Source organism: Pteropus alecto, unplaced genomic scaffold (genome assembly GCF_000325575.1).
Source record: "Pteropus alecto unplaced genomic scaffold, ASM32557v1 scaffold79, whole genome shotgun sequence".
NCBI classification, from domain to species: domain Eukaryota; kingdom Metazoa; phylum Chordata; class Mammalia; order Chiroptera; family Pteropodidae; genus Pteropus; species Pteropus alecto.
Window position 1 is genome coordinate 3,879,715 of NW_006494612.1, and position 23,814 is coordinate 3,903,528.

General features: G+C 41.1%; 1 protein-coding gene across 1 annotated transcript in view; it reads left to right on the forward strand.

The window, feature by feature from the left end:
• SOBP (sine oculis binding protein homolog) overlaps positions 1-23,814 on the forward strand; it is a 138,854-nt gene that overhangs the window by 89,733 nt on the left and 25,307 nt on the right. The window lies entirely within an intron of this gene.

Genomic DNA, 23,814 nt, shown 5'->3' on the forward strand with positions numbered 1-23,814 from the left:
ACCTAATGTTCTTGATTAGCTTTTGAAAATGAGTGCTCCGCAATGCATTTTCTGTTTACCTAAAGTAAACAGAGAATGAATTGTCATTTATTTAGAGATTCAAACACTGCTTTGGAAAATGAAGCGTTATGAGGGATCTAGCTATGTTGTCCCTAAATGTTCTTTTCTTTTCAATTGCATTAAAGCAAAACATTTGCTCCAACTAAATGAAAACACTGAAAGAGAATGAGGATGCTCAGTTGTTACATTTTGAGGTAGTCTCATTTCTGTTTAGTTTTTTGGCCGAACACGGTGCAGCTCTGCCAGGTCTCAGCATTAGGAAATCCCACATGTAACAGTGTTTGGACTTAGCTCTGATACCAACTGTTCGTTTAAAACAAAGTGTCCAAAGAGCAGCAGAAGAGAGAAAAATACAGTTCTTACCCATCCTAGCCGCAGTAGTTAGATGATGACAGCAAGAAACTTCTTTCCCTGCTCCACAGTCTGCTCCGTTACAGTAGCACCACTCATCCCTTGACCCACCAATCAGCAGGCAAATTCGCTGCTTATAAATGCAATTTTTTCCCCCCTGAAAATGTAACTCACCTTATATTTTATTATCTTAGGGCTTTTAAACTTCCAGGCCTGCCTCCATTACCTATTTTAAGGAAACCCTTTACTGTCATTTTAATGTTTCACTCCATAACTATGGTTATCCAGCAGAAGACCATATGGGCCATTTAGGCTATGTTTTGGTATCAGAATGCTTTTGGAAGTCGCTTATTACTTTTCAGAGAAATTGTTAAAAGTGATATGCCATATTTGATATTTTTCCTATTTATTAGAAAAATGAATATGCTTGAGTCTTGGTTGTGGTCAGTTTATACTGAAGGAGGTAAAATGCATATGTGAACAGCTTTTCCAGCTATCTTTAGAAAAATTATATGTTTAGTCATTGCTGTGCTTAAACACGATAATGTGTTGGCAGTAGTTTTGAGAGATTGGTGCAATCCTTGTTCTTCTAAGTCACTGTTAGAAATGCTTTATTTTGGTCAGCGTATTTTCTTGTGATAAAAGATAAAGGAGAATAAAGAGAAAAAGCACGTAAGCTTATTTCTCCACGGAGAAATTTGATTTTTTTCAGCGGCAAGAGAAGCGATGGTGTTTGGCTGATTATGAAACCTTGAGAAGTTATGCTTCGATATGAAAGAGACTTGTTCATTATTAAGAGAGAAATAGGAAGTCCTTGGAGTTTTCTTAGGTTTAGAGCAAATTTTTAAAGAATCCATGAGAGAAGATTGCAAACTCACTCCAAAGTTTTTCTTAGCTTAAGGGTGGTTCTGCCACCTTGCATAGTTCGTTGCAGCAAGGGCAGTTAGTGGTGGTGGTTGGTGGGGGGGGCGGGGTAGAAAGTGGGGAAGCCCTGTGGGGGTGCTGGAAGAAAGCATTGAGGAGACAGGTTACTTCTAGGCCCAGGTGATTAGGAGCTCATGGCTGGAAAGCTACCCCTCTGGGCCACATATGCTGACAGAAAATTGTCCTGGCCAGGTAGATAAGACATTGCTTCTGACTTTATTATTGAATATTGACTATCTCTGTCCTATCTCCACACCCCAGCCTCTGCTTCTTGGAAGAGGGAGAAATATTAAGGAACTTAAATGAAAGCAAAGTAAAATCAATGCCTAGAATAAACTGCTATGTGTCATCAGAAGGCACTGATAATGAAAGCATTGGCTGATAGAAAATTCTGCTTTGCAACTGTAGATTTCCTGTAGGGTATTGATTATTACATTTAAATCCCAAATGGTGATATGTGCCTTCAAACTTAATGTACAACACTGATGACTAAATGTTTAGCTTAGTGGCCAAGATTCTTTGGTTGGTGATTGTGCTACAGCTCCCTTGTGCTTTTAATTAATTTTGAAAATGCAAGGCTGTCAAGATGAGTGACAAGTAAAACTTGAGTATTATATGATATATCACAATTCAGTGTGGCCCCATCTACCTCTTTGTAGGTAGGTGCTTATACACACACACGCGCGCGCGCACGCGTGCACGTGCACACACACACCACATACACACAGGGTATTTTACTGGCATATCAAAATTTATGACCAAGGCAAATAACTAAACAAAAGAAACTTCAGGAGATTCACATCATATTAACACCACAGTAACATGGGTATGAGAGCCCAGAAGAGGGAACATTTAGAGCTAGCCATGGGTGACTAGCCTTTGCCCCAGATTTCAACTCCATTGCTGGTCCCTTTACCATTATTGCCTCATCCTTTTGGGACTAGTAGGCCTTCTCATTTCCTCTATTTAAATGCTCATATTGATGGTAGATGTTGGATTAAGAGCTAGAAGAGAGGACCTTAATCATATTATGAGTTGACATCTTCTCATCAGCCAGTACTTTCTTAGTTCTCGAAAGCCAGGTAGGAGTAAGACCTTACGGAACTGTAGCATAAACAGGGTCCTTGGAGGAAGAAGAAGTGTAGCTGGAAGAAGAGGAATGTTGAAAGAGTTTTGGGGAAGAAACCGAAGGCAACCAAGCTTATTCCTCAAGTGTTCCTAGGGCCAGTCCAGAGAACATTACTATATTTGCGACGAAGGTCAAAATACAGTCAAAGAGGCTAAGATGTAGGGTAATTTGTTTGGAAAGAAAGCAGGTTTAGGACGACTGAAAGGGAAATAAGAGAAAGGAAACTCGAGAGGGAAATCAGCCTGCCTCCCTCAGTTCCAGATTCCCAAGTCTTCACCTAGACAAAGTCCAACTCCCTTTGGCTTTTCCCAAGGCTGTTAGGGATGGGGATTTAGTAGAGGGAGGCAGTGGGAGCCCTCAGCTGGGAGGAGAAGTAAAAATAGCATCAGGGAAGAATTCTTTCTGGTCACTTACAATGCCAGTGTAGGGGGAAGATGAAAACTATTTTAAACTATTTTAGTTTTGTGGCCTTGTGAACAGAGATGGTGAGGAGGAGAGATGCTTAGGTAGTTCCGCTGTGGGCTAATTGGTCCATCTCATTTCCTTGTGCAGACAGACAGGTAGATCACCAGAACTGGATATAGTCCTTCATCAAAACCGCTAATACAGAACTGCTCTCTATTAATGTAGTGTTCAGTTAACAAGACATTATTGAGCATCTTGTATGGATAAAACAGTGTACTAGACAGTGCTTGTGGAGGACAAAAAATAGAGTACACAGTCCCTTCCCTGAAGGAGCTTACAATTCATTAGGAGGACTAGGCATACACAGTATTGTAGTCATCAAGAATGTGGACTCTCAGGTCTTTCTGAAAGTTAGAATTGCGCAGAAGCTAGACTTTAATTTACACTATGTCGTTCTGGTGGTATAGCAAGGACCATGAGCACAGAGGCTTAAAATTTATGGTGACACATCTGGCATCATATCAAATCAAATCCCTGTTCCTCTTGGACCTCTCTGAGCTTCAGATCTTCATCTGTAAAATGTAATAGTAAACGGAAATAACCTCAGAGGATATTATAAGGATTGAAAGTGATGACATATTTAAAGTGCCTGGCACATAGAAACATTCGGTACATGTTAGCTGCTATTATTATGATTCTTCTTATTCTTATGATTGTTATCATTACACAGTGAGTCGTGCCCCAGGAGAGTACCAGCAAAGTTCTGAGGTACAAAGGAGGAACGGATTACTTCCATACGCAGTAATTAGAAACTTAACGAAGGGGGGATAACTTTGATCCAGGCCTTACATGGGTTGGATTTTTGATAGTCAGATCCGGGGTATTAGGGAAGGGGGCATTCCAGGCAGAGGGAAATAGCATGGACAAGGGCAAGGATAGGGGAAGGTACAGGCCAGGTGATCCTCATTTGGCGTCTAAGTTTGCTGGTGGATAGAGCACCTGAAGGATAAGGGTGAGCTGCCAGGTCAGCCCATTTGCAGAGGTCTATTTCATATAAATTTCTAGTACTTCTGTGGATTAAAAAAATTATTATGGAAAATTTCTAACATACACAAAAGTAGAGTCATGTAGTGAACCCCCATGTACCTATTATTCAGCTTCAACAATGATCGGTTCTTAATCTTGCTTCATGTATCCCTTTACCCTCTAGTCACCCACCCCACCCCTCCTTTATTCTGCCGGAGTGTTGCGAAGCAAATGTATTTGTTTATTGAAACTTTAGCACCCCACTTCTCTGGCTAGAAGGAATCCATTGACATCGATTAAATTGGGAACTGGCGCTTTGGGAATATGTGTATATGAAACAAGTGGCTCTTAGTTATGCAGTGCACTCTTCTCTCCACTCAGCACAGCCTTGCAAGGCTCAGATAATCAGATCCAGTTTGAAAACCCTTAAGGTAAAAAACACATCGAAGTGCCTGTCATGACTTGAGTCTTCTTTACTCTCAGGCTCCTGGTTCTAAATGTATTTATTTAAAAATAAGATCAGATCTCTTTGCAGTCTAGCCTGCTCATTAGTACATACTAGCTTATCACAATCATGGCGGGGAGCAAGTAGAATTCTGGATTGCTGTCATTTATTAGCTAGGACTTCCTACTAGATCATGGAGACTTAATGAGAACCCCCTAAAGGTGATAGAAGCTGCAACATTTCACTTGAAAATCGACAGGCTTAGGTATAATTAATTAAAGACCCTCCCCTTACTGAAAGCCAGATTCATGTCCCAGCTCAACTTGAATTCACACCATTTCTTTGATGTTACAGCTGAACAGCATAGGCACTGAGAATTAAAATTCCTGGTGACACGGTTGGACTCCCATCACATCAAATAAAATATCATATTACATATGCGATGTAGTATGCTGCGTACCAGTTTCTTGACAGAGTAATTGTAAAAGCCCCAAAGTGTAAAATGACCCAGAAAACCCCAGAGACTGATTGCTGTCTAAGGAGAGTGGGCCTAGCCCACCATTTTTTTCTACCCACCCTCTAGATTCTTTTAGTCTGGAGCTCCTGCAGTTTTTAGAACTATGATTTAGAAAAACAGAAATTTTCAGAAAGACAAAGACCAATATGAGACTAAGCAAGGGCACTTCCGATAAAGGTGGCAAAGGTACGCTCTCCAGGAATATCGTCTAGACCTTCCCCTTATCCTTATGGAGGAAGCGGATTCTGCTCGTGCTGTCCTGTCGCATCTGCACATTCCTCGTTTCCATCTGTGCTGTTGTTTCGCCTTGCTCCCCGCCGGGTCTGCTGCTTCTCCCTCTTTCTTTTCAGCCTCTTGGCTCTCACTGTTGCTGTGGTCTTGTGGTTCAGAGCCTTCTTCTTGTCCTGTACAAAGACCCTCTGTAGATCACCTCCCTTCACTTCCCACTCATGCAAACCCTATTTTAACTCTGTCATTTTAGTTTCCTTTTGGGGGGAGAAATCATTTGGTGGAGGGCTAGAGTTCCCCCAGCTTCTGCCCTGGTGTAAGGACTTTTTTGGGGCTTAGGTACCCTTGATTTGATCAGAGACCCTTGGGATCTGGCAAGAACCCTTTTCCAAGGTGTGGAGATCTTTCCCTTTCTAGTTTCATGATCATTGCATGAGAAGGTCAGAGGCATAATGGTTGGGTTTTCATTCTAGCTTCTCACACAGTACTCACACTGCAGTGGTTCTTAGAGCCAGAGAGAGAAATCAAGGACCATGTGTTCTCTAAGAGAGACACTGATGTGGTGGTTTAGAGTGGGCGCCCCACTTCCTGCTCTGCAGACCTGTCAGATGGGCAACCTGGGAAAGTTTTTTAACTACCCTGAGCCTCAATGTCTTTATCAACAAAACGAGGATAAATACAGTACCTGCCTCCTAGTACCTGTCATTTTGAGGAGTAAATGAAAATGATGTATGTGAAGCACTTAGTATGCCTGGCACACAGTGAAACTTTAATAAGCAGTAGCCTTATTACTAATAAAATGGAGCGAGAAGGTGCCATTAGTTTAAATAAAATCTTAAGGCAGTTGCTGGGAGTACTTGCCTTTATTCCCTAACTTGAATCTCTGTCCAATTGGTTTGGATAGAAGCCCATATGTAATAATTTAATTTAGAACAAAGAACTTTAGAAAAGCCCTTGAACATCCATCTAGTGCCCTATTTATGCTGAGAGCACCAGAGATGCCTGTTAGCTGGATAGCAGATGTTGCCGATTTGTGAGGTACTGCAATGTTGGAGTACTTTTCTGAATAATGTAAAGCTTCCAAAAAATAGTATGGTATTGTAAAGAAGAACTTGGGCTCTTGAGCCAGGCTGTTTGGTTCCAATTCAGGAATTTCCACTACTCTACCAGTCGCTGTGCAACCTTGGGCAAGTCATTAAATCTCTCTGAATCTGTGTCCTTGTCTGTAAAATGAGGACAATAGTAGCTATCTAGTGGAATTGGTGAGAGATATAAATGAATGAATACTCATAAGGTTCTTAGAACAGTATTTGGCGAAGAGTTTGCATTTAACCAGTGTTGTGATTATGATCATGATTGTTTCTTCCAAGGTTGCTTACTTTCAAGCATATCATAGGTGACCACTTGGCCAAATTTTCTAGCAACAGATTATCTGAAAGTCTAGAGTATATACATTTGTACCCAAACACTGCAAAATTTCCTTGTGAACAGTGAGGGGGACAAGATACATTACGCAGATAATTCTTAGAGCTAAGCATTTTTGTAAAAATGTAACTCTCACAGAAGGCTTTTTATACAATCCAAGACTTCTTCATCTTGCCTTGCCATTCAGTAGTAAAATTGTTAATCTTAGAAATAAACAACCAAAAATATAAATGAGAAGCAAAGGGAAAAAAAATGTAATATACACATGGAAATATCTCCAGTAGCAAATGGATGTGGACTCCTGTCAGGGGAAGGAGATGGGAGATCATCCTTTGTGGGGTGCCCCCAAGGATGTCCGTGGTCTTTATAGACCATTTTTTAGACTCTTTAATCTTCATCACTTTAATCTCCATGACTAATCTCCATAAGTAGATATTGTTATTTCCACTTTACAGATGGTGAAATTAAAATTCAAAGATGTCACATTCCTTGGCCTGGGGGAGAAGAGGGGATCCAGTGAGCAGTCACAGAGCTGAGGTTTGACCCACATCTCTCCGGCCTGTGCTCAGGCCAAGACATACTGCCACCTTCCTGGGGTGGGGACCAGGCCTGATACATCCTTTTATCCCAGGGCTAGAGAAAGGGTTCAATCTATGTTTGTGAGAGGAAGGAATTAAGAAATTAATTCAGAATCACTCTCTCTAACTTCTCTATAGTAACAATTCTTTGGTAGAATTCTGAAGCCAGAAAGAACATCAGTGGGAATATTAGGAAGGAGAATTTATTCAGAAAGGCGTAATTCCAAGTACGTAATAAATTTTAGGCAAAGGAACCAAAGTATATGTTATTTACTTTGGTAGACTGTAGAAAATATATTTTTCAATGTGATTTAAGCATTTGAGTGTATTTTTTTTTTTAACTGAGAGCAATAGATTATGATAAGTGCTAATTCTTCTTTTGAAGATTTTGATTCTTTTTATGATTGGTAAGGCCATTTTAATAAGGCTTGGGATCCTTTGGTTTGGTACAGTTTTATTCCTCAGAGTGAACCGATCCACTACCTTTGAGAATTCTGGCCATCAAGTAGCATACTGGAGTCAGGTGTCCGTCACATTCTCTCTCATTGTTTTAATTGCTAGAAATGAACAATTACTTAAAGTACCAAAGAGAATTTGCCTCTGATGGCTTCATGGAAACTCTAGGTCATACACCAAGCAAAATCAGAAATTCAGATAGGATATCAATTATCAGTATAAAATTGCACAAGTAACCAGCCAGAACTGATATTAATCATATTCAGTCATGTGCTTGGTTTATGTCTAGAAGAACAAGCTAACAGAAGTCTCTTGGGAAAGGGTATAAAAAATATTTGGAGTTGTGATGAATGATATTTGTGAATAATAAAGGAGGCAAGAAATTGGAGCTAGGGATGGGAGGGTGATAAGGGAATGGCGAGAGGGAATTTTAAAAGGGAAAAAGGAAGATAGAAGCCCATGATTAAGCTGCAAATGAGCAGATTCAGGAAAACAAGTCTTTAAAATAATTATTTTCTCACTGCATTTGGCTTGAAGTGTCTTTCATAATGGTTTTTTTGTATATTTCCTCCTTCTCCGGTGTGAAGCGTCAGGCTTTCCTGGAGGGCTGTCTTCCTAGCTCCCCCACCCTACTACAAGGCCACATACAATCTGGTGGTGAGACATCCTCTTTTAATTCCAGATGAGGCTTCCTTTGGCTGAGAGCTGCATGCAGTAACATATTCCCCTAGTTTTAGTTCAGGTTTTTACCTAGACTAGAATGAAATGGTTAGTTCTGGATTAGTATACACATGGAAATATCTCCAGTAGCAAATGGATGTGGACTCCTGTCAGGGGAAGGAGATGGGAGATCATCCTTTGTGGGGTGCCCCCAAGGATGTCCGTGGTCTTTATAGACCATTTTTTAGACTCTTTAATCTTCATCACTTTAATCTCCATGACTAATCTCCATAAGTAGATATTGTTATTTCCACTTTACAGATGGTGAAATTAAAATTCAAAGATGTCACATTCCTTGGCCTGGGGGAGAAGAGGGGATCCAGTGAGCAGTCACAGAGCTGAGGTTTGACCCACATCTCTCCGGCCTGTGCTCAGGCCAAGACATACTGCCACCTTCCTAGGGTGGGGACCAGGCCTGATACATCCTTTTATCCCAGGGCTAGAGAAAGGGTTCAATCTATGTTTGTGAGAGGAAGGAATTAAGAAATTAATTCAGAATCACTCTCTCTAACTTCTCTATAGTAACAATTCTTTGGTAGAATTCTGAAGCCAGAAAGAACATCAGTGGGAATATTAGGAAGGAGAATTTATTCAGAAAGGCGTAATTCCAAGTACGTAATAAATTTTAGGTAAAGGAACCAAAGTATATGTTATTTACTTTGGTAGACTGTAGAAAATATATTTTTCAATGTGATTTAAGCATTTGAGTGTATTTTTTTTTTTAACTGAGAGCAATAGATTATGATAAGTGCTAATTCTTCTTTTGAAGATTTTGATTCTTTTTATGATTGGTAAGGCCATTTTAATAAGGCTTGGGATCCTTTGGTTTGGTACAGTTTTATTCCTCAGAGTGAACTGATCCACTACCTTTGAGAATTCTGGCCATCAAGTAGCATACTGGAGTCAGGTGTCCGTCACATTCTCTCTCATTGTTTTAATTGCTAGAAATGAACAATTACTTAAAGTACCAAAGAGAATTTGCCTCTGATGGCTTCATGGAAACTCTAGGTCATACACCAAGCAAAATCAGAAATTCAGATAGAATATCAATTATCAGTATAAAATTGCACAAGTAACCAGCCAGAACTGATATTAATCATATTCAGTCATGTGCTTGGTTTATGTCTAGAAGAACAAGCTAACAGAAGTCTCTTGGGAAAAGTGTATAAAAAATATTTGGAGTTGTGATGAATGATATTTGTGAATAATAAAGGAGGCAAGAAATTGGAGCTAGGGATGGGAGGGTGATAAGGGAATGGCGAGAGGGAATTTTAAAAGGGAAAAAGGAAGATAGAAGCCCATGATTAAGCTGCAAATGAGCAGGTTCAGGAAAACAAGTCTTTAAAATAATTATTTTCTCACTGCATTTGGCTTGAAGTGTCTTTCATAATGGTTTTTTTGTATATTTCCTCCTTCTCCGGTGTGAAGCGTCAGGCTTTCCTGGAGGGCTGTCTTCCTAGCTCCCCCACCCTACTACAAGGCCACATACAACTGGTGGTGAGACATCCTCTTTTAATTCCAGATGAGGCTTCCTTTGGCTGAGAGCTGCATGCAGTAACATATTCCCCTAGTTTTAGTTCAGGTTTTTACCTAGACTAGAATGAAATGGTTAGTTCTGGATTAGGCATCAGCCACTTGACAAGGTTGAGTGGAGAGCTGGCCTGTGGTTGTCTTGGCTGAGCATTTTACTGCTGTGTACTGTTCCTTCAGTGGAGCTAAAGTAACACCCTAAGCTTAACTATGTGAAATACACTGCTGTTTTAATAGTGTTCAGATCTCAATATAGTTTGGGATCCTTTGAATGGAAAAGTTGATCCTGATTCTGAGATTGCAGTAGGATCTGTTTTACACTTCTTTGTGTGAATAGCGAAAACCTACATAGGGGAAAACCTATAAACATTTTTAAACGTCAAAGCCTGAGATAGGAGGGGAGGCAATTATTTAAATATTGAGCATGTGTTAGGATAAGCTCTTCACATGAAAAATATCCACATTATTAAGATATGTAAAATACTTTGGGGGTCTTCATTACATAGCCATTTCAATCAGTGGTGCTTTTAACTTCTACATTGTCTGATAAATGTGTAAGGACACTCTCAGGGAAGTAAACACCATTTTTGGCTTAGAGAAATATTTATGTATTTACCAGATAGCTTGAATTTTGAAAATATGAACTATCATTGCACATATACACATATAAAATACAATATATGAAGGCAAATTTATCCTATTTAGAAATGTGGGTACATATATAAAGGAAAATGAAGATAAACTAGGGCATTACAAAAGTGCTTATCGACGTATGGCAGTTAATACATCTCAATCATTGATGCAATATTTTTTCTATAACAATTTGACGTTTACATATGAATACATAAAAATAACATAGAAAATAAAGTTGTAATGAAATTTTTATTTTCATTTTTCCTTAGCATTTGATTTTTAAACAATGCTCTGTCATCAAATCAGCCAAGTTGAAAACTTAGCTGCATCAGTGGAGACAGCCAGTCTTGATCATTCAAACCAAAAAGACCTTTTCTCTAGGGATATATTTTCTCTGGTTTATTTGGTCTGAATACACACACATGTATATAAACTTATTGTTTTGTATACATTGCATGAAGACAATGTCTATAAAGATTTGAATCCTTTTTTTAAAATCTAGATATTTAGTGTCAAGGACACATCTCCAAATGTGGAATTAATGTGAGTAGGTGGTTATGGGGTGTATGTTTGCTGGAGATTTTGAAGACATTTGCCTTTCAATCTCCCAGTGCTGTGCTACAGTCATATGTTGCAGTGCAAGCAAAGTGTAAAGTACGGATCCTTCTCATAAGGAGTTTATAAACTAACTGTGCTTATGTAAACAATGAACTTCCAGTGTATAGTAAAGAACCAGATGGAGTGGTGTGGTGATTAGAGAATAAAAATGCATGCCAAAGCAGCATGTGTGCAATAAGGATGTAAAGGGTCATTTAATGGGGAAGAGGGGGTGGGCTGGAGTCATCAGGAATAGATGCTCAGAGGAGGTGGGGCTGGGGCTGGTCCTTAGAGGGTGGGTGGGGAATGGAAGGGTATCCCAGAGAAAGAGAAGACTGTGGGTAGAATTATGGTGAGGGGGGTGAGCAATAAGCCCATAAGAAGCCAGTTGGGAGACTGCTTGGACTGGCATCACTTTGGGAATTGGGAGAATAGTGTTAATTCAGTAAGTTGTAGTCAAATAATAAAAACAATGAGAGTCAAGCAGCTAATTTTACATTTGGTGTTTTGGGCTATAGGGGTCTGTATTACGTACCTGAGCCAAGAAGCACTATTATGAAAGCAGGTTGGAGAACGGGAGCAGGGAGCCTTCTAGAAGGCACTTAAAATAGTCCAGGCACACTGTGATGAGGACAAAGTCTTCTCACAGCTGGAACGGCGAGAAAGAGGCTGCAAATGATTGTCCAAAAATATTGGTCATCAAATCTTTATGACCACGTTAATATAAATAACTGGCAAAGATTTCATCTCCAGCCAATTTGCTTGTAAATTTAGATTTTGGATAACAGCCTTAATTGAGTAGCTAGTCATGTGCAATGGAAAAAACAAGATCCAAGTAGAAGCAAGCAACTAAAGTTGAAAACTTTTATGATCCAGAATGATTCAGGAATCAGTGTGATTTAAATTGTAAAAATGTTAACTAGGAGAAAAAATGCCTTCTTAAATTTGGTTAAAGAGGGATGGAATCTCCCTTAACAAGAATGCAATAACCCATTCCCTCACAAAATAGCCCAGAAGAGGCAGTGTAGATAGGTGTCCTGAAATCACACTGGCTTGGTCCACTTCCTGGCTATGTGGTTGCTAGCTTTGTGGCCTTGGGAAGGTCAGTTTCTGCATCTGTAAAACAGAAGTAATAGCCGTATACGCTATTTAGATTTCCTGTAAAAGCTAAAGGAGATAATACATATAAAGTGTTGGCATGTAATAAGCACTCAATAAAAGATAACTAATAAGGGGGACAAAATACATCTTTCGTACTTAGCTTTTAAGAGAAAGAAAGAAATGCCAATAAATAAAACTCACATGAGTATTCAGAATCTTTGCTTTTTTAAAAACGAAGAGAAAAATCTTATGATACATAGCTTTTGATCGTATAGACTTAGCTTATTCTTTACCTTCAATGTGTACAGCACTCTAGAAGAAGAATTGGTATTTATCCAGTAATGACCCTAAAGATTTTAAAGACCTTTAACAGAGAAAAAATATTTTATTGAATAGATTGTGTTTACTAAGACAGAATATTATATTAATATAAAATGATTTGGGGGAAAATGTCTTACACAAAAGGGTCTTCTAGTTAATCTCCTAAATTAAATTTCTTATAATCCTACATTCCCTAATTATTCTAACCTGAGCATTTTAAATTCCACTTTTCTTTGGAAAGGAAATACCATCACCCGCTTCTTTGGCCATCTTCTTTGTTCACATGCTGATAAATTTCAGAATATATCAATTAGGCATCTAATTATTTATTTGATTTGATAAATCAGTTTTCCTTTGGCCTGATTTAGTTGTCTGGAATACATTTGGGACTTGTTACAGTTGTAAAAATGAAAAACAAAGAAACAAAAATCTAAAATATTGTGAGCAAGATGTCATTTAGTTAACATATAAGCTAGAGAGAGTCTTTCCTGGTTAGAATTCCTCTTTGAAAGAGTCGGGCTGCCCCTACACAGATTATCAAGGTCATGTTCAAGATTAAAATGAGCTATGGGACACTAAATTGCCTATTACAGCAGAAAAACATGCAAACAGAAAATCAGATCTAATGTTTTTATGCACACTCTGATTTTTTCTTCTTTCTGAGCTAATATACCTATTTAGTCTAATTTAGTTTAAGCTTTAGTTATGATTTTTTAAATTACAAAGTATGTGGAGACTGGAATTCTTTTCTTCCATCAGGAGTTAGGGTACACATAAAACGCTTTTCTTTCTTCCTATGGGGAAGAGCAAGAGTTACATATCTTCCCACTCTCTCTGTGTCTGGTCAGTCTGCAGTAGGGATGCATTTCATGGGGCCCATGGTGGCAACGGTGCCCCCTCTCCGGGAACCAGCAGCCCCACAGTTTCGCATCTAGTGGACGGCTATCATGTTATCAAAGTGTTAGTCCCAGCAAACAATGAAAGTGCAATAGTTTCTTTTTAGATTGTAAAACTAACCATACGAAGTTATTTTTAGATTTGGAAGTACAAGTTTTTTAAAAAAATATGGTTGAATCTACTGTTTTAAAAAAATAACCACAATACATTTTAAGTGTTTGATTGCAAGAGAGAAATGACAGGGCTATTAAGGATGAGATAGTTAGAGCAGAAACCTGGGAATAGGTAAAGGTTCTGGAATCATTTCTCCTTTACTTTCAGCTGCCACCATCACCATCTCTTTGCCTTATTCTGGCCAAGCATTAACGTTTCTTAACTGTTTCTATAGATTGAATAGAGAACTTTGTGTAAGTGCCACACACTATCATGCTTTCCTCAACGCCCATTGAATCCTTCCATCATTCAGTTAGAAAGCTTTTATCGAGTGCCTACTGTGTGCAGGGCATACGATCATCTGGGATGGGTACAAAATAAACTACATCTTTGCACAATTCCACCCCTGGTTTTTATAAGATTTTTGTACACTTACATACACACACACACACACACACACATATAGATATAGACCTAGAGGGATACATATAGAATCATCTTAATAAAGGCTTTGAATAGCAGCTCAAGAAAATACTTACTGTATGAATGAATGAACAAACCATACTGGTGTGGCTCCTTGTTGGCACTTTTCCACAGCCAGCTCAGACTCCAAGGTCTCTCCAGTGTCTAGGGAGCGTCAGAAATGTCTGGAATGCGGCAGCATTGGCTAAGTTGAGTTTCTCTCTGACGCATTTCTGAGCTGTCTGGTTTCTTGGGCAGAATGAATAGTGGCAGAAGATATAGAAGCCACCTATAGGCTCTGAGAACCATCTGTAGCTCTCTCCCTTAACCCTGGCATACCTCGTCCTCCTCCCGACCCCAGTAGCCCAAGTTCATTTCCCAAATGAGGGAGTAGGACCTGGAAAAAATTTTCTCCACATTGTATTCAACTCTCCATATTCATGTTTATGTTTGCAGTTAGCTACTGGAAAAGGTATCAGATCTAGTCTCAAGGCGTCAGATTTTTAAAATATATTTTTTCATTCTTTTTGAACTATTTAGATTTAGATTTTAAGTGAAGGAATTACTTTGGAAACACAACTACATTCCTAGGTTTAAGTGAGACACTCCCTCTGGCTGGTCCAGGATGGCAAATAGAGCTTCTAGAACACCCCTCTTCCCCATCCCCACCCAACCCCCCACTCAGGTGATTGTCACACAGAATGTCATTGGGTCCAAGATGTGGTTTTCTCTGGAACCCTCATTCCGCTGAATTGGCCCTATAGAATTATCATACTTCTTTTTGAAATAGAACTATGCAAAGTCTTGAATTTTATTACAGAATTTAATATCAATAATTACTTACAATTTAATGAATTTCACTACTTACTTAATTGCTTTTGAGTAGTCCCACTTAACTTATTAAAGAGAAGAAGGACATATTCATTTAATGAGCAGCAGAAGAGTCTTGCCCTCACATCTGCCTACATTCTCTTTTCAATTAATCAATTATAGTCCGATGGTGTGTAATTACACATTAAGAAAGTTATTGGATAGCTCAGCATGCCTGTCCTGGGAGGCTCATGAATATACTAATATAACACACCTAGAAATGACCTGCGCTCGCATCTGCAAATTACACTCATTTCTCTCACTCTTTCTCTCTCTTTGCTAAATTAAGATGAGAGCAGTTCCCATTAACTTTTCGAGTCACATCTAGTCAATGCGATACGGATGGAGAAAGTGAAAAAGAAAGAGTGAAAGAAAAGTAAAAATGGAAGAAAAAGACTTCATCTGCCAGTATTAAGTTATCTGTCTTTTAAAATTAGCTTCCTGCAACCCAGAACTATTGCAGTATTTCAGAGGAGCAGTGGTCATCCAGCTGAACCAAATACTTGAGAAAAACAGGCCAGTGTTATTCGAACTCAAATAGTGACTTGCTTTTCAGCTTCCTCCAATCTCCTGATGAGAGAGATACAGGAAAACAGGAAAACGTTTGGAAATCACATTCAGGCAAATTTGCTTGGCTTGTTTCAAATCAAACCGAAGTCTGGAACTGATCCCCATGCAGGAGTGCTAAGCCTCTGCATAGCAACTAAGCCACGTTAAAAAAAAAAAAAAAAAAAGGAAAGAAAAGAGAAAGAACCCACTAAAAATGCGACACAAAGAGCAAATTTTACTACATTAATGGCCTAAAGGCTCTGGTTATGTGAAGGGGTCTATTCCAGTATGTCCTTCTAATTTATGCTAAATCAGTAAAACTCAACAAAAACCTCTTAATCCAAATTATATAGTCAGAGACATTCTAAATGCCTAAACCAACCAAGCGATTTTAAGCAGAATGCCCCGTTAAAATAAGCTTTGATGTCTGTACAACTCTAACTCAAGAAGCAATCTGTTGACATTTTCGGCAAATGCTATCTTAGTCTGAGACAGAGGCAGCAGTGGCTTCTTCAGAGTATTCTTCAGAGTAAAGTGATTCTTCTCCCCTTTCCTCCTGCTCTCTGCTCCTACAAAAACAACAACAACAACAACACCCAAATTCTGCTTCTATTATCCATTCACTGAGGTACTAACAAAGTCAAATCTGCGTGATTAATGGCTGTCCATCAGAACAGAAAGAAGGATACATTGATACTCAGCTGGCAGATGCTCATGAACATGCAAATGAATGTGGCGAGCCTTCTTGGTAGGGAAGGATTTGCTTTGTTGATGTTTTTAACTCTGCAGCCAATTTTGGGCATTTTGTGTGCTGTTTTCCCTGCTTACAGCCACTGGCCATGCATACCCCATCATTGCTTGGGTGAAGCCTGACTACCCGTGTGTCTCCTGGGGATGCCCAAGACCCCGATGGCCCTGAACAGAGGATGTGTGTCAGTGGCAGAGGCACCTCGTGTACTTTCAGGGTGTGTCCTTTCCTGGCCCTCCTGGCCTGTCGGGACAAATGTCTGTGTCCAAGGGGCTGTCTTCCTGTGTGGGCTTCATTTGTGGCATCTCATGGGCCTCCATGGGGTTGAATTGTAAATAGTGGCCACCACATAAAACATGCCATCTGTACCCCTGTGGGTAGTGGATGGAACACAAAAAAGATCTATTCCAGGAATATGAACTGATGTTTACAGACATGCCAGGGCTGGCTTTTAAAACACAGTGGAAAACTGTCTCAAAAGCAGTTTAAGTGCCACGTAATAGAAGCCTGAGAAAGCACTATAGGATCATGAAGAAAACCTCTACACCCAGAGAGATGTACAAAGCCAGGATGTCCACACCAGTCCCTTTTGCCCAGAAATGTGAGGTACCGTGAGGTCTTATCAGGAGTCCCTAGGGGAGCAGGGCCAGAGGGCAGAGGATGCCTGTAACTCTCAAGGTTTAGAATCCTTAACCCCCAGCCTCTGTAATAATTTCTTAAAAACCAGAGGGTAAGGAGATAAGTTTGGATTGAGCAAATTGGATTGCCATCAGAAAGTTTCCTTATTCGCTGGACTGGGATTTAGGGGTGTATGTGGGGGCATCTTTTTATCAGGACATTATACCCACAGGCACACAGGGGCACCTTGGCTCTTGGAGTGATAGTCTCATGTCCCAGAATTTGCATGGCCTTCCTAATATCACATTTACTTTCTGTTTTCATAGATCAGTGGTCCGCAAATGGGTTCAGGTACCCGGCATTTGGAAAAGTGTCACTCTTGAAAATACCTTGAATTGCTGACCTACTTAATCTCCGTCGTGTGAACTGGGAGTGATTTTTGCCATCTATAATACACATATGAAATATAAAGTCATAAACAGATTCACAAATATATAATCAAGCTGTCTAACTAAGCGTGATTGACTTTCTGATTTTCCATTAGTATTTCTTTGCCGCTTGCTTGTTGATTTTGTCATCTTTGAATGCTTGTTAGCAGATACAGCTGCCTTGGTCTGTGAGATAAGTCTTTTTCTACTGAATCTGGGTAATTCTTGTTTATGCATGGTGCAATTATTTTCTTGTGATGTGAGTTTATTTCCCTGCTCATCCTGTTCTGGAGACCTGGCCACTCCACTTATGAAGAAACTGGGGTCACCTGAAGGGTGTGGTGTCTCATATTTCTAAACTCAATCTCGAACTTGTACCCTCACCCCCGTTGCCACCTATCTCCCCTATCCACCTCCTTCTCTTCGAAAACCAAGAAGGTTGAGGGCAGGGGACAGGCAGGCTCTCTAGCCTTTTGAGACAGTATGCCTATGAGGACACCCCCTAGTGAGGTGTGGTGTAACAACGCCCCCAAGTTGGCCCTGAAGTTGGGTCCTTGTGTCTGGACCCAAGCCTGCAAATTATGCTAGCATTTTGGGGCCTGTGAGTTTGATATTTTAGATTCTTGAGCCAGACTCTGGTGCATGTGTGTGGGTGTCCTCACGTGTGTGTGCGTGTGCATGCAGCAACTTTTTTACTGAAGGTTCAAGTTAGTAAAGGCTTTTATATTATGGTACTGTGAAGAGCTTAAATATGACATTCCAGTTCATAGAAGTTCTTTGGTCACCTTCCCCCAGGAATTTCTCCCTGGCCACATTTCTCTGAAGGTTTCAGTCATCTGTCAGCCTACTACTCAGAGCCATCTTCCCCTCTTCCCACTTCCTTCTCTCGCTTCTCTGCCTGCCTACCCTTACGTGCAAATATTCCTCAATTTCTTTATGCTGAACAGACCAGCTACCAGTCAAGCAGCCTTTGTGCTTCCTGTATTCTCTGGATACATTTCGTTTTGTTCTCATATATTATATGCTATAATTTCTTTTTAAAGTCACAGAGGGAATAAAGCAAGTCAAAGAATTAATGGTTGTGCCAGAATGTTAAAGACCAGGCAGTTGCCATCCACAGACCCACGTGAAGCCAGCAGGGCTGAAATTGGGGGAGCAGAGAGGCAGTCGCTGCCTCTTGCTCCGTTAACTGCCCTTTTCCTACCAGAGATTATCCTGCCCTAGCTAAATCTTGAAGGCTTCTAATTAAAGCCGAGGAAAATACATAGGAGAAAAAACATAAATTTGCAAAATCAGTGCATTAAGATTTCTCTCCAGTGGTCTGGGAGAAAACAAAAGCAGTTTGATTGGAGTAGCAGCTCCAGCTGGTCCAGCTTACAGACAGTGTGTCCTAAGGAGCTGAGTTTGAGAACCACTGCCCCCAATCTCTGAGAACGTCCCAGAAAATTCAGACCTTCAGCCCCCTGGCGTGGTTCACGAACTGTCTCTGGCTTCAGCAGGCAAACCCAAACCTTTCCTCAGACCATATCCCCTGCTTTGGGGGTTCAGAAAATGTGGTCCCCTTGACTGTGAGCTAATCCTCCAACCCCATTTTGCCTATAGCCCCCTCACTACTCAAAATGTGGTCCACGCATCAGCAGTGTGGACCCCACTCAGCGGCCCCAAATCAGAACCTGCGTTTTAATAAGATCCCTGGGGGAGTCATGTGCATACTGAAGTTTGAGAAGCTCTGGACTAGGGTATGATGACAGGTTTTTATCCTGTAAATTTGGGTCTGCTTCAGTGGGTTCCTTATCATTATAGGACACAAACCCACAACACATTCCCACCTCAAATCCCTTCCCCCACCCCTGGAATCTCTTTCACAGCCATTGAGAAACTTGGGTGCAACAGATAGAATTCTTACCCGCAGCTGAGAGAGTGTCTTGCTGGGAGTCTCTATAAGGAGCAGGTTGGGGGTGGGTGAAGGTGGGTGTACAGCAGTGATGGGAGAAGCAGCCCTGAGAGAACTCAGCTCCTCTGGGAAGTTCAGCCCACAATTGCCTCTGCGTGTTTGATGTCTGAGTCTTAGGGCTTCAATTTAGGAAGAAAAGTTGAGGCAGCTAATGGGAAACTAAATCCCATAACTATCTCCGGTGCCAGGAATTCGGGCTTTATTGTTTAATCCCTGGAATGCAAGTGAGAGTTCCTGCCTTGCAATTTATCCTTGCTTTCTACCTATAGGACCAGGAGAGGTTCCACTCGGCTAGCTCCCTCTGCTCAGGCAGATGACCGTGCACTGTGGGAAGAGTAGCCAGGGCAATTCCTGTCCTGCCCCATGACTTTCAAAGTTGCTGCAGTACTGCCCTGATTGTGTGTGCGTGTGTGTGTGTGTGTGTGTGTGTGCAATTGCTGACAATTTATTGCACAACAGGAAGTATTCAGTTAACTTATAGAATCATGTCTATGGCCACCTGGAATTTCTGGGACAGGTCCAATGTAAAATAGTCTGGCCTGTTATCATTAAGCTCCCGAGGAACACTGATGCACATCTAGCTGTACCTCATGTTCTTCTGTTGATGTCAGATACTGGCATTTTTGCAACAACAACAACAAAAAAGTTAATGAATATAATTTTTTTCTATTTAAGAGTTTCTCTCTTAATTTTTCTTAAGCATTTAATATCTGGCACCTATTGTAGCAAGCATATGCCAACACTTGACAAACTGAATAAACAACGGAAAAAAATATTTTGAACAACTTAGAAAAAGCTGATCATATGTAGTTCAACAGCCTTTAGTGTGCATGTGGGTAGTATGTGGCTTGAGGTTGGGTTTTCTTGATCATGTACATGCAGTATAGTCAATGTAATCATATCTTCTGGATATAACATTGTCTTTAGTTCAAATGATGGTATTAATCATTAATTAGTATTTCATGGGGTTCTATAGAGCACTTTGCCTCTGATCAGGTATAAGAGACTCTGTCAATCCAGCGTCCTAATGGCTGCGGAGCTTTGAATCTCTTTTGGTCATCTCTAAAAGGAGGTGGATTGATTTGTAGCTATGAATATGCTGTGATCTTAGGGGCTACACAAATGGAAGGGCTAGGCTACCTACTCACCTGAAATTCCATGATTAGAGGTTATTTTCATTGGGTTTTAATGCTATCTAAGGTAAGAGCCTTATAAGGATTGACATTTTGGGTTTCATTTGCCTAGGATAGGGCCTTGAAAGAAGGATGGATAACGAAGGGGCAGACAGAGGAAAGAGAAGGTGGGACAAATATCTTACATCTTATGTATCAGAGTTCTGTTCAGAATTGGGCTTGTCTCTTCCTTGACCACCCAGGGGAACAAAAGGCTATCACATACTTGGTTGTCGTTTCCCTTCACCTCAGAGATTCCTAAATGGTGATCTGTAGACTGGGGCATAATGAACGAGGACGTTGTATAGACCTTTATGGAAGTAGAAGGTCCCGGCCTGGGAAAGATAATCTTTCTTTTTGAGGTTATGTCTCGCCTTGTTGTGTGGTATTAAAATGTCCCTTTTCTTTTCTTTAAAAATGAAATGCCAGTGATAATAAATAGTAATTTCAAACATGTCTTTAGGCAAAAATAGTTCAAAGGACTGACATAGGGTGGTAAGCTTAACAGCTGTTTTAAGCTTTTAATGACTATGGAATCCAAAGCTCGGAAAACACTGTCTAGTGCCCTGTGATCTCACTATGACATGGTCATCTCTTTTAAAATGAAAGCTTAGATTATGTTTTCAAGGGTTCTCCGTCACATGCTGTATTCAAGGTCTTAAGGAAGTGAGTTAATAAAGAGACACTGCCCGCAGGGAGCTGAGAGTCTAGGACAACCATGACAAGAACTCAAGGGACATTGGAAAGCACAGTCAGCTGTGCTTTGAGCAAGGGAAAAAGTGGCCAAGATGGGTCCCAAGGAGGAAAAGACCACATGGGTCTTTTAGATTTGGCATCAGGTGGGTCTGGTAGATTTGGCATCAGAAACCTCTTTAGGCTAACACAGAATCAAGGGGGCATCTATCTTTTTTGATCTGCATTGCCCTCCTCAAAGAAAAACCAAGGGAGTATCATCAAATATGTTCCTCCCCACCTAAACCTGCTACTTTCAGAAAGTGTTTCAAAAAAGTGAAGCCAGACTATGTCACTTAGACCTGTGATCTCAGCAGGTCTGAGATTATATACCCCATCAGTGAAAAACATTAGACATTCTAATATTTTCTTTGATTATTTCAGTGGATCATCTTTGCACCCTCTGGGGTACCCCCATCCCATGTTGAAGATCACTACTCTACAGATGTGCACATAGGCTGTTGAAGGAACCCGGGTTTTGTAGTAATAGCTTTTGCAGACAGGAAAAGCCCCAAGATGTGTACTGTAAGGCTATACAACCTGTTCCCAAGCACATCCCAAGTGTACATTGGTGTCTATGGAAGGTAGAGAGAAATCACAGGGTAATTGTGGAACACAATGCAGAGATTCTGTGTCAGAGGTCCATTTGTAGTGCGAAGTTTGTATTTAACACATATTAGGTGATACTTTCCCCAGGACCTCTCTGCTTGATCCTGAGGCATTTTTAGGCTGCAATAGAACACGGTGTTGGCAGCGCTTGTGAGCTGGGTGAGCTTGTTTCCTTGCTCCATTAGGCATTAGCAATCCCAGGTAGAAGGAGGAGGACAGAGGTTCTGGTGGGGAAGCCTTGTCATCACTATCTCTGGGGAGGACCAAACTGGGGGAGAAGCACTAAGTTGGGACTGGACAGTGGGGTCATGATCTTAAAATGCTGCCCGAGTGTTCCAGGTCTTGATCATCTGTGCTCTTTGATCCATTTCTGACTGAGGGCCTCCAGCCCTCTGAGGATCCCCCCCCCAAAACACAAACCTCCCAATCCATAAGCCAGATTGGAGGCCACAAAGGGCTCGCTTCACAGAAGTTCATTTACAGACACCTCTTCTTAGGCACATCTCCTCTCCCAACTGGAAGCCACCTGTCTGCCACATAGGTTGTAAGCTCTGGGGAAAACTCTGAAAAGGCCCTCAACACACCAATAAACCCTATCAAGCACCTACTATGTGTCGGGCACTTAGGAAGAGCTGGGAACAGAAGGGGAATGAGATAGATTCTTCCCTTCCCGCAGTGCTCATTTGGTCTGGAGCTTTCTGGGCTCTCCCTGAGTAAGACAGCTGGCTCAGGACTGCAGAGCTGGCCCCTCTTCCCTTCTGGGGAAGAAGGAGCCGTAACACCTCTTTGGACTATCTCTTATAAAGTATTTCACAGCCAGAATCCTTGTTAGCTCCTGAAGAGGAGGGCACATGAGAGGCGACTGGCCAGGTAGCAAGCACGGAGTAAGGAAGAATGTCTGGGAATGAAGGACAGAGCACGTCTTTAGCAGCCAAGAGTCCGTGAGCCAACTCATGGCCTTTCCTCAGGATGCCCTGGCAGGTGCCGTGTGGCTGCCCCACAGCCCTCGGGAGGCCCAACTCATTGCAGACCAGCTGAATCAGAATCCCTGGGTGGTGGGGGAGGTGCAGAGAAAAAGTTTCTTGAGTAATTCTAGTGTGTTTCAAAGCACTTGAAGCATCTAGGGGTGTTCAGGTCCTGTTCCAAACAAGCTCTTCTGACTGGTCTGAAAACACCTAAACCAACTATGTCATTTCCATCCTCCACCCCCATACCGTGTGTAGTAGATGGAAAGAACAATAAAGGCGATTGAACACTTGCCTTGAGAAGAGTTGAACATTTGTTCAAAATGCACCATTACCATAGTTACCTAAGTGTGAATTTAGTACCTGGAAAACAAAATGATTCCAGCCCGCGGGAGGGAGCAGGCTGTCTGCTTGGACAGTGCAGTTGTGGCTGCCAAGAGGGTCCCAAACTCAGAAGCATCACCCTCCAGTTTTGCTTCCCAACCTGCCTAGCCAGTCCCGTCAGGCTCCATTCTATACTACAGAAGGTCAAATGATTCTACCCCTCATAGCTGCCCCAGTCCCCTTGTCACTAAAGACTTCAGAGGCGGAGGCCTGTGATATAACTGCAAATCTATATGAAGCCTTTGTGGGACTGTCTGAGCCTGGGGCGTTTATTGTTGCTTGGAGTGGTGTTCTCCTCAGGAAGGGGAGAAAGGAGGGGTCCTTGGCCAATCCAAAGAACAGGAGCCAAAGAATGATAATCTTCGAAAAAGAAAGGGCCAGCAACAGCAACAAAAACTTCTTGCAGATGTGGAATTTGGAGGAATCCAGAGAAAGCAAGTCTATTTTTAGCAGGAGTAAGAGTGCAAACTGTGATGGGCGCCACAGGCTGCTGTCACTAACATTTGGCTATAAGCAACATTTTCATATTTAAACATGACAGCCCTGCAAATTGAAAAGAACCAACACTTTATCTGCTTGCTGAGTAAAAACTATCGCCTTCCCTGAGCCTAGTAGAAGGACCTGCTCCATGTGATGTCTGGTCCAGCCAGGCATTGGGTTCACCTATGTTGCCATGGATATTAATGTGCCAGCCGTTGATGACAGGCTACTCAGTAGTGGTGACAAGATGCTGTTCTTTCCAGGTGAAAAAGCTGTGCAGTGTTACCTCAGTAGGGAAAATGTCCAGCATACTTAGCTCAATTAAGCATGCATGTGTGGAAATAAAA